This window comes from Pituophis catenifer, unplaced genomic scaffold, assembly GCF_029215685.1.
Source record: "Pituophis catenifer annectens isolate HBS135680 unplaced genomic scaffold, rPitCat1.0.hap2 SCAF_2, whole genome shotgun sequence".
Taxonomy (NCBI): Eukaryota; Metazoa; Chordata; class Lepidosauria; order Squamata; family Colubridae; genus Pituophis; species Pituophis catenifer.
This window is the reverse complement of record NW_027256882.1, coordinates 205,852,535-205,864,869: the sequence shown is the minus strand read 5'-3', so window position 1 is coordinate 205,864,869 and position 12,335 is coordinate 205,852,535.

Sequence of the window (12,335 nt, the reverse complement as noted above, 5' to 3'; positions counted from 1 at the left end):
TCTCCAATGTGTAAATAGTATATGAACGGGGTATCAGGGGTTAATTTATTCTTCACTCCTTAATGTATTCATAATTCACCACTCCCACATCTAGCTCCTCCCATTGTATATATAAGGAGCTGTCTGCATCTTTTTCCTTGCTTCTATCTGTGAATATTCAGTGAATATAGAATGCCTGTTGTAAATAAAAGAAAATATATTCAAACCTCTAACTCTCACTAATCTTATTGAGTCTGATCCTGAAAATATTGCAACAGATCTTTTGGTGGTACCTTGAAGATAAGGCCAGCAAGGCTGTCGCTTTCCACAAAGGCAGGGGAAATGTTTCTGTTGCTGCTGTCAGATGAACAAGGAAAAAGAAATTCCAGCTAGTCATCTAGGAACCCAAACGACTTCCTTTATTTCTTCTTTTTGAATACTTCCCAGGTTCTGTTACAGAAGACCTAGCTGAGTTCTTACTTAATGTAGGCCTTATGCTTTTAATTATGTGAAGTCCTGGCAATCTACTGGAATAGAGAACGGGGACAGCATTCCATAGCATGAAAAGACAATGGGAAAGTCTCTTGAAGGGTTGAAATCTCCTGATCTTTGTGATTCTAAGAGTAGACTTGATTCTCGGGACATTTTAAATCCTCTGAATGGATGTTGACAGGAATAATATCATTCGTGTCACACTTCACATTCTCTCCTTTTTACTGCTAATGTTTCAGATTGGAAAGAGACTTATAAATTGCCAAAGCCCCCCCAGATATTTGGGGGCTTTGGCCTTACAAATGAACAGAACTGTAGCAATAAAATCTTTGCCACCGCAAAAGATATTCCAACACAACAACCATATCTGACCATCTTACACTATTCTGTGCTTTTAAAGTGCCAAATGCTTGCTAGACATCTCTATGCCTAAACAAGACTCAGCCTTGGTCTTAAATCTCGTTACCTAAACACTGGAGCATGCAACCTCAGAAATATAAGTAACACTGAGGAGGAGAAGAGTTCATAGAACACAGTACAAGTTGCCAAAATCCCTGGCATGCATTGAACGGGTGGTCCTAACAGCAAACAGATATAACTGGAAGCTGAACCACATGGAACTTTGAGAACCTCAGAACAACTGCTTCCCTTTCTCCCCCTGGCATCAACGAATCAAATTGGACTGTTCCAGAATGGGGCAACAACAACAACAACAAAAATTCTAGAGAAGACTCCTTTACGGTTCCTTTGTAGTTCAAATGGCTTTGAAAACACGATTGCATTTTTATCGCCACCTCAAGAAAGAGCTGTGGAAGCACAGTGATTAGAATGCAGTATTGCAGTTTAATTCAGCTCATTGCCAGGAGGGCAATCCTGACCGGCTCAAGGTTGACTCAGAGCCTTCCATCCTTCCAAGGGCGGGAAAATGAGGACCCAGATTGTTTGGGGGGCAATATGCTGACTCTGTAAACCACTTAAAGAAGGCTGTGAAGCACTATGAAGCAGCACATAAGTCTAAGTGCTATTGCTATCACAATAATTAAACAAAGCAAGCCATTGAATTTTGCTGTTCAAGGCATCATGCCTATAATTACTGTAATACTTGAGAAGAAATACTATAATTGGCTTATAATTGTACACATGCTGGATTTATTTCGGATTTACTCCAGCTCACAGTTGGTCAGCCTGGAATATGTCAAAAGTAGCATATCTAGTCAAGTAACAAAAAGACCTAGGCCTGGCTGTAACACTGAGTTAGATCTATGTAGCTTCTTTTCCTGGTTAGAGGAAAACCACATCAACCACCCAAAAATTGCATTTCTTAATTTGAACTGCATATGCGATGGACTTCTTTCACCAAATATTGTGCACATTTGGCAAACTAGCACAACATGTCAAATTCATGTTGTACCAAAGTCTATTTCCCAAAGCAGGGGTGAAATCCAGCAGGTTCTGACAGGTTCTGGAAAACCGGTAGCGGAAATTTTGAGCAGTTCGGAGAACTGGCAAATACCTCCTCTGGGTGACCCGAGAGTGGGGTGGGAATGGAGATTTTGCAATATCCTTCCCCCAGGAGTGGGGAGGGAATGGGGATTTTGCAGTATCCTTCCCCTGCCATGCCCACGAAGCCACGCCCACGAAGCCATACCCAGTGGTGAAATTTGGATTTCACCACGGTTCCAAAGAGTTCTCTTTCCCTATAAAAGATACATTTGGTGTTCTACTTCATTCCCAGAGTGCTTTAGAATTTATTTTGATAGATGCTAATTTCCTCTTCCCATCATTGTGTATCTTTCCACCCTGATTATTGTGCAATTTGTTAAACAGTCCTTTGTGATATAACATGGAAGAAAGAATTCATCCAGAAGCTGGAGTATTAACTTGGAATTAAGTGAATCAGAGAAACCTGGGAGGCCCAAGAGAAACACTGTACAACAAAAGGCAGAACTACAATACAACTAACCCTCACAACATACAACCACCACATAACTAGGATTAGGGCAAGAACCCCATGCCTAACTACCCTGTTTCCCCGAAAATAAGTCATCCCCTGATAATAAGCCCAATCATGCTTTTGAGCGCATGCGCTAAAATAAGCCTCCCCCTGAAAATAAGCCCTCCCCGAAAATATTTAAACACAGAGCTGGAAATCAGGTAAGATGGCAAGAGGAGCCCCATCTTGCTCCACGCACCCCAAAATAATAAGACCTCCCCGAAAATAAGGCCAAGTGCTTATTTTGAGGTTCAAAAAAATATAAGACAGGGTTTTATTTTAGGGGAAACACGGATATGAGGATTACAGAGACATCCCATCCCTTGCGAAAAAAAATAATAAAACAATGTATTTTTCTCCTCTGGTATAAAACTAACACAGAAGGGAATTTTAGCAAAGCACTAGCTAAAATCCTTGATCCTAAACTCTAGTTTTCAAATTACAGTCATATGGCTGAACGTTTTGATAGGCATCCCAAAGAAATAACACATTTTTCTTCAAGCCATACTTGGAAGCGGAACAGTTTAAAACCAGGATAATCATATCCAGGGTCAACAAAACAGAAGGACTTGTGTTTGTACGTCTGTACGCCCTAGATAGATAGATATGGAGAGACGTGTGTATGAAACTATCACTGCTTAACCAATAAAATATGCTTTACAAAACACTCAGTTGCAATCTAGTACCAATGGGACTGTAAATGCTTAGCCTTGAAGTGAAGCACTCTGGCATGAAATGAAATTGCTATTATGGAAGAGTTATTTCATTGCATGACAACTGAAACGCATGTTGTGGAAGTATTTACATATGTTCTTTTGGATGCTACAATTCATTTCACTTTGATAGAACACAGATAACATTTTTTTTTATAATCTTAACAATTGCCTTTCACTTATTTTTAATACTCCCCTTGCAAATTGAAAGTACAGTCTCCACCCTAGAATATTTTCCTATCGATGCACTCCCCCATCAACAGAATGTTGCTGTTTCAGGCCCACCGGTCATCCTTAGTTACCCAAACACAAGATGAAATGGAGAATCTGTTCCTGGTGAGCAACCCAACTTCACATATACATTTTGACCTTTGAATAGCCCTCCATAAACCTACAAGCAATTTTAATGATTGCTGGCTTTGCTGGTTTTAAAGAGGTAGAAGACAACAGGTGCTGCCCATGACCACTGGTGAAATGTCAGATTCTGACACTACATGCCTGTTGCTAAGCAAGAGAATTGTTAAGTGAGTTTTGCCCCATTTTACGACCTTTCGTGCCACAGGTATTACCCGTAAGTGAATCGCTGCCATTGTTAAGTTAGTAAAACAGTTGTTAAATGAATCTGGCTTCCTCGTTGACTTTGCTTGTTGGAAGGTCGCAAAGGTGATCCCATGACACTGGGACACTGCATCCGTCATAAATATGAGTCAATTGCCAAGCGTCCGAATTTTGATTGTGTGACCATGGGAATGTAAGTGTGAAAAAAGGTCATAAGTCACTTTTTCCAGTGCCATTGTAACTTTGAATGGTTACTAAACGAACTATTGTAAGCCAAGGACTACCTGTACTTAGTTACTGGCCTAATCCTGTCATTTCCCCCCTCTTTTTATACATTCTACAGCAGTGTTTCTTCACCGTGGCAACTTTACGATACATGGACTTCAACTCCCGGAGTGCTTTCCTTATTATTTTTTTTTTTTAATTTGATTTATATGCCGCCCTTCTCCGGAGACTCAGGGCAGCTTACAGTGCGTTAAGCAATAGTCTTCATACTTTTGTCTATTTATACAAAGTCAGCTTATTGCCCCCACAAACTGGGTCCCCAATTTACCTACCTTAGAAAGGATGGAAGGCTGAGTCAACCTTGAGCCTGGCGAGATTCGATCTTACTTTAATTGCAGACAGCTGGTGTTAAATTACAGTGCTTCTGTCTGTTGAGCTATTCTTCCTATTCCTATTCCTCCTGTATCACGTTTAGTTCCTAAAATAAAGTGAGGGTGACTTTCCCGCCGCCTTGAAAGAGGCGGTGGTGAGGCCTCTCCTCAAGAAGCCTTCCCTGGACCCGGCAATGTTGGTAAATTATCGTCCGGTCTCCAATCTTCGCTTTGTTGCGAAGGTTGTTGAGAGTGTGGTCGCGCAACAGCTCCCCCAGCACCTGGATGAAACGACGTATCTGGATCCGTTCCAGTCGGGCTTCAGGCCCGGGTACAGCACAGAAACGGCATTGGTCGCGTTGGTTGATGATCTCTGGAGGGCTCGGGACAGGGGGTGCTCCTCTGTCCTGGTCCTGTTAGATCTCTCAGCGGCTTTTGATACCATCGACCATGGTATCATGCTGCACTGGTTGGAAGAGTTGGGGGTGGGAGGCACTGTGTTGCGGTGGTTCTCCTCCTTTCTCTCTGACCGGTCGCAGTCTGTGTTGACAGGGGGACAGAGGTCGACCCCGAGGCCCCTCATATGTGGGGTGCCGCAAGGGTCGGTCCTCTCGCCTCTCCTGTTCAACATTTATGTGAAGCCGCTGGGTGAGATCATCCGTGGTTTCGGGGTGGAGTACCATCAGTATGCTGACGACACCCAGCTGTACATCTCCACCCCGGATCACCCCAACGATGCCCTTGAAGTGATGTCCCGGTGCCTGGAGGCCGTACGGATCTGGATGGGGAGGAACAGGCTCAGGCTCAACCCATCCAAGACTGAGTGGCTGTGGTTTCCGACGTCCCGATATAGTCAGCTGACGCCATCACTGACTATTGGGGGCGAATCATTGGCCCCCACGGAGAGGGCTCGCAACTTGGGCGTCCTCCTGGATTCACGGCTGTCTTTAGAAGAGCACTTGACGGCCGTGACCGGGAGGATTTTTCATCAGGTTCGCCTGATTCGCCAGTTGCGTCCCTTTCTGGATCGGGACTCTTTACGCACGGTCACTCATGCCCTTGTCACCTCCCGCCTGGACTATTGCAACGCTCTCTACATGGGGCTCCCCTTGAGGAGCACCCGGAGGCTCCAACTGGCGCAGACTGCAGCCGCGTGGGTGGTAATGGGAGCGACATGGCGTTCCAATGTAACACCTCTCCTGCGCGAGCTGCACTGGCTCCCGGTGGTCTTCCGGGTGCGCTTCAAGGTTTTGGTTACCACCTTTAAAGCGCTCCATGGCTTAGGACCCGGGTACTTGCGGGACCGCCTACTACCACCAATAGCCTCCCACCGGCCGGTACGCTCCCATAGAGAGGGGCTCCTCCGGGTGCCGTCAGCCAAACAATGCCGACTGGCGGCCCCCAGGGGGAGAGCCTTCTCTGTGGGGGCACCTACTATCTGGAACGAGCTCCCCCCAGAGATACGGAGGATCCCGGATCTGCGCACCTTCCACCGCGCCTTAAAGACCTTACTATTTCACCAGGCCGGCCTGGCCTAATTTTCCCCCTCTTTTATAAAAGATTTTTAAAATTTTAAATATCTTTTAGTATTTATATATTCAATTTTAAATTGGTTTTAAAAGTTTGGGGTTTTAAATTTGTCGGGGCCAAAATTATTTAATTTGATTTTATTCTATTTTTTAAATTTTGTATTGTATGTTGTTTTTATTGTTTGGCTGTGCACCGCCCTGAGTCCTTCGGGAGTAGGGCGGTATAGAAATCTAATAAATAAATAAATAAAATAAATAAAAGTTGAGATGCTAATGGATGCTAAAAGATCCAGCCTAGGACTGGATCATGCAAGATAACTCCCAAAGATCTGAATGTGTATTGATGTGAATCCAGATATTGAATGTGCATTGATGTGAGTCCCGGTACTTCCACCCAAAGCTGCTACAAAGCCTTGATGCTATCATTCAAGCCTGCCTCTGACTAGCCTCCAATTATAATACTGTAATAGTAAACCGTGATGGCACAGTGGTTAGAATGCAGTATTGCAGGCTAACTCTGCCCACAGCCTGGAGTTCGATCCTGACAGGTTCAAGGTTGACTTAGTCTTCCACCCTTCCAAAGTCAGTAAAATGAAGACCTAGATCATTTAGTGGGGTGGGAGGATATGTTGACATTGTAAACCTCCCAGAGAGTGCTATAAATTATTCAGAATGCTTGCAGAAAAACACAAAAGTTTATATTCTCTTAAACTTCAAATTCTTCTCCTTAAACTACTGTGATGGTGTTATTTTGCTAGGTAGTTATACTGTTTGTTTTATCCCTAATCTGGGGGCAAACATTATGTCTTTCCAATGCACAGGTCAGTTTAAGTCAATGGGGAGAGACCTCCACTGACTTCGCTTGAATGTCAGAATGTAAGGCATCTGGATGGGGAATAAGCCCTCCTTTCTGCTTGTCAGTTCTGACAAAACCAATTTGAGTAAAGCACTTGTCATCCAAGTGGATAGCACATATCTAATGAAGGAGAAGGAGGAGTCCGCGTGTTTCCATTTACACTGCATTGCTCCGATTGCCTCTCTTGATTTACGCTGCGGAATGCTATGCCAAATTGGCATTCTCCTGAACTGGAATAGAGAAAGCATCCCATTGCAAGTTCCAAAATAATTAGAAACAGAGTACACTTGGAAAAAAAAGGGGGGGAGGGGTTTGAAAAACCCAAAGACGTCACTGACCAAATATTTTATTCCTTTTCTTGCTTATTTAATGATGATCATTGTAGCATATTGTTGATGCCAATAACCCTGGAATTTTGTCTTGCTTGAACATGAGACTGGCTCACAAAAAGAAACAGACAGACTATCAAACTTATATTTCATGCAATTAATGTCATTTGCCTCCTGCTCTTGGCTGGGTGAACATAACAGTATTTTCTTCCTGCTTAATTTAAGCAATCAGCTTCAGGGATTCTAAGTTTACCCCACATAGCTTTCATAATTAGATCTGAGTGTGCCCACCCACTACTCTATGGGTTGGTTTATTGTAACAGAATGGATACATTTTGTAAAAATAATATTTTAAACACACACACTCACACACCAAAATTGAAAAGCTCTTACTGCTATTTTTTTTTCCTCATTCAGGGAATGTCGGACGACATTCAGGGAATATGGAGCTTTCCTTCAAAACACTTCTTTGCCAATCCAACCTATCCTTTCCTTCTTAGATTTCAAAAGTTAAATTGGAAAGAACAAACATGGAATAGCTTCCTCTCTTGAGAATGCAAATTCTTCCTGCTTTAACTTCAGCCAAAGATAGTTTGAGGACAGAGTTGCTCACAGTATTTTTTATTTTTTATTTTTGCCTCTGGGAACCAAAATATTTGGTTCAGATTTTGGATAATGGGATGTTGCAGAACCCGGAGATGAGAAAGAACTGGAGAAAATCACAACATACAAAGACTTGCAAATAGAAGTAGAACAAAAGTGGAGAAAGAAAGCAAAGTAGTAATAGGCAGGGGTGAAATCCAGCAGGTTCTGACAGGTTCTGGAGAACTGGTAGTGGAAATTTTGAGCACCAGCAAATACCACCTCTGGCTGGCCCCAGAGTTAGGTGGGAATGGAGATTTTGCAATACCCTTCCCTCAGGACTGGGGAGGGAATGGGGATTTTGCAGTATCCTTCCCCTGGAGTGGGGTGGGCATGAAGATTTTGCAGTATCCTTCCCCTGCTGTGCCCACCAAGCCACGCCCACCAAGCCACACCTTCATAACCGGTAGTAAAAAAATTTGGATTTCACCATTGGTAATAGGTGCCTTGGCTGCAATCCCAAAACATTTAAAGCACTCAAATGCCAATGTTTAATGATTACTTATCATAGGATCATATGTTCTCCATCGGCATTGACAAAATCACCATCAGTCAATTGCAAAAGGCAGTTTTATATATATATATACACCATATATCCTCTCTCAAAACTAGTCTAAACATCTGGTTGACTGTAGGACCAACCCTAATAATTTAAACTTGTATGCCACCTGACTCTCAACAACTCTGGCTGACCCACAATAATCAAACAAAGAAATTACAATAAAATCAATAAAAGATAAACAGAGATAAGTGTAATGAAATAATTGATCTTACTCTCCCTCGCCAAAAGCCTGGTGAAGAAGCAGGTCTTCACAGCTTTCAAACAACACAACAGTGAGGGCAAATCAGGATCACGGATTTTTACACATTGTTTAGGACAAGACTGGTTGGCAGCTTGGCCACATAGAATAATAATAATAATTTTAAAAAAGTAAGAAATACCATACTAAACCCTATCTAATCTAGCATATCATTCATACAACGGGCAAACAGCTGCATACATGGAGCATAGCAGCATCAGAATACTAGCAGCATTGCTAATTATATTTAATGCCTTTGAACAAAAAGTCTATGAACAATTTTAATTATCAAAATTGAGAGCCGCAATTTCACATTCTGATATGTAAATATTTCTTCTTTTCCTTTGCATCAGCTTTCAGGTATCCATCATGGACTCCTTGCCAATTCTTCTCCTAAACCGAGCTACATCTTTTCCTTAGTTTTGGAAACCTTTGCAGTTGTCTCCTAAAAATATCCAAAATCTTTAGATATCCAAATGTTGATGCTTTATATCAATTTTGGCTGGCAATTTCCGCAGATGAGGAATTGGTACAGCATTGTTTCAGAGGCTCCCTGCCAAGTGAAGTTAAATTGTACATTACATGTATATTACACTAGAATCCATAACTAATCATTAAACGTTGGCATTTGAGTGACAACCAAGCTGCTACAAGCATTCATCATGAAAATAGTTTTAACCATAAACATACATATGCTTCACTGCCAGACGAAACAAAGAGCAAGCAGTCTATCACAGATGCTAAATCTGGCCTACTTTCCTACCACAGAGTAGAGTTCATAATTTCATTATTAGAACTCTGTACAGAATAGCGAAATGACTAGTTTCGTGAGGCTGGTTGGTAGCTTCTCCCCACTTCAAAACTCTTCTGGAAAAGAGTTTGTTTGAAGTCTATTTAGAAAACACTATGAGTCTAATTAGTAAGTAACCATTAGCCATTGTGAGCAAGATAAAACAGTGCGCTCCCACAATGCTTTCAAGCTAATGAGCTGCAGGCAAAAATGCAACTGATATACTTCGCTTCTTGTTACCCTCAATTTCTGCAACCATTTAGGCTATTTGCATCAAATCAATCGACAAAATTATTACATGTTGGACTATTCATGGAAACAACAACCGTTTTAATGCTACAAACCAGGATACGCTGGAGAATGCATGTCATACCAGTAATAAAGCCAGTTTGATTAAGATCAAACAGTGTTAAGTCATAAATGCTAAAACAGTATTTTGAACACATATTTTCCAGAATGGAATTTCTTGGCCACTGCAACTGATGCTTCTCTTCACTGGATGCTAGAACTTGTTTCTGTGAAATATTGACAATTTGAGTTTTTATAAAATTAGAAAGAACTACCGTATTTTTCAGAGTATAAGACCCCCCCTAAAAGGGGGTGAAACTTTAAGTACGTCTTATAGCCCTGCCCACCCACTGGCCCCCACCCTTTGGCCTTTGCCTCGCAGCAATTACCTCCTTGCAGCAAACAGCAAGAAAAAACAGCTCCTTTCAGTTTTTGCACAGCCTAATTAGCACAAGTTGATTGGATCAACATCCCGACTCTCAGCTGATTTGCTCTCAGCTGTTTTGTGCAGGGCTCTGCTACTTGCTGCAAGGAAGAAAATTGCTGGAGCAGACTTTTTTTCCCCCTCGTTGCTAATCAAGCTATGCTGAAAACGAAAATGAAAGTAAAACAGGCTGATTGCTGTTTGCTGCACCAAGGCAAAATTGCTCAGAGGCAGAAGCAGATTTCTTTTTCTTCTTTTCTTCACCAAAAAAGGTAGGTGCGTCTTATAGTCTGGTGCATCTTATACTCCAAAAAATACGGTAAATATTGTATTACTATTATTATCACCATGTGGTTTATCCAACAAGCAAACTTAGGCTCTGTCATAGAAGACGGAATAGCTGAAAGTGTTTGGGGTACCCAACTCTGTAAATCATTAGTTTTGGATGAAATAGCACTTCCCCATTTGGGACTGGTGTGGACACCAATGATTTTCTTCTTCTCAAAAGAGTGCTTACTACTCCTTTGTTACAAAATCCACCCAAGCAAGCAAGAAAGACTGAAGTTATGGAGCACAAGCTGTTCTCCACTGTGAAAGCCCAAGAGAGAGAAAGAGACAGACTTAACCACCAGACATTGGTCATTTCTCTACTAATGACTTAAAATGCCTTCTGGAGTCATCCAATCATTATGCTATAATAACAGTAATGATGACAAGCAATAGCTGAGTAACGCTATGAAGAAGCTATAAGTCACTAGTAAGGAAGTAAACCAAGACAAATATCAAAATACAAAATGCAGCTTTTTGACTGCTGTTTCCAAGCACCTACATGGAATTTATTAGCCAATGCCTGAATCGAGGGAAGTAAAGAAAATATCAGACCGTCTGCAACTGCTCCACATAAGCTGAATATTTGTTATTCATTTTTAAAATATTATGGTTTTCACCAAGTTTATCCATCACATTTGTATAGATATTACTATCTACTCTACAGCTGAAAAGTACATAATAAGTTTATTAAATAAAAAGCAAGTAGAAAAATGGAGATTGCTGATAATGGCCAAAGAATCAAATTTTATACAATTTTAAAAATTTAAACCACAATTGTAAGAATCCACACCCAGCATCTTTTAGAAAAAAAAGGGTTCAACTGATAAATGCCAGTTGTGGGTGATAATGAATTAAAATGTTCTTAAATCCTTCCCTTTGCTTTCAAAAATGCAGTCTCCAATATCAGTAGATCATTTCAATAGACATTCAGCATACCTATTGGGCATGCCCTTTCCATGATGTCTAAGTGCCTGGAGGCAGTACGGGTCTGGATGGGTAGAAACAGGCTCAGACTCAATCCCTCCAAAACCGAGTGGCTGTGGATCCTGGCATCGCCTTATCTAGTTACCCCATCACTTTTGATGGGAGGGGAGTTACTTACTCCCTTTGAAAAGGCTCGCAATCTTGGCATCCTCCTTGATTCACGGCTGTTCCTGGTGGATCATTTAACCGCCGTAACAAGGGGGCGGGCCTTTGCACAGGTTCGCCTAGTGCGCCAGTTGTGGCCTTTCCTAGACAGGGATGCCCTCCGTACAGTCACTCAAGCTCTCATTGTCTCTCAGTTGGATTACTGCAATGCCCTCTACATGGGGCTGCCCTTGTGGTGCACCTGGAGGCTCCAGCTGGTCCAGAATGCAGCCGTGTGGGTTGTTACGGGAGCTTCCCGTTACTCCCATGCAACACCTCTCCTGCGTGAGCTGCACTGGCTGCCGGATCCGCTTCAAGGTGCTGGTATTGACCTATAAAGCCCCACATGGCATGGGCCCGGGATACTTGCAGGACCACCTCCTACCGGCCTCCCACAGCCCAGTGCGTTCACATAGAGCTGCCCTCCTCCGGGTGCCGTCGGCCAGACAATGTCGGCTGGCGAGCCCCAGGATGAGGGCATTCTCTGTGGCCGCACCGACCCTCTGGAATGGGTTACCCACCGAGCTCCGGATGGCTCCTGATCTCCGCACTTTCCGCGCTGGCCTGAAGACATGGCTGTTCCAGCAAACTCCCTGATCAACTACGAGGTTTCAATTTTGGGGATTTTAATTTTCATATTGGTTTTAGGTGTTATTGTTGTTGCTTTATTGGTGTGAGCCACCCCAAGTCCTTCGGGAGGAGGGCGGTATATAAATTTTAATAATAATAATAAATAATATGTATTTCACAGGAATTGGTAAATGGAGAGGAGAGAAGAGGAGAAGGGAGGGGAGGACATGAGGGGAAAGGAGAGGAGAGGAGAGGAGAGGAGAGGAGAGAAGAGAAGAGAAGAGAAGAGAAGAGAAGAGAAGAGAAGAGAAGAGAAGA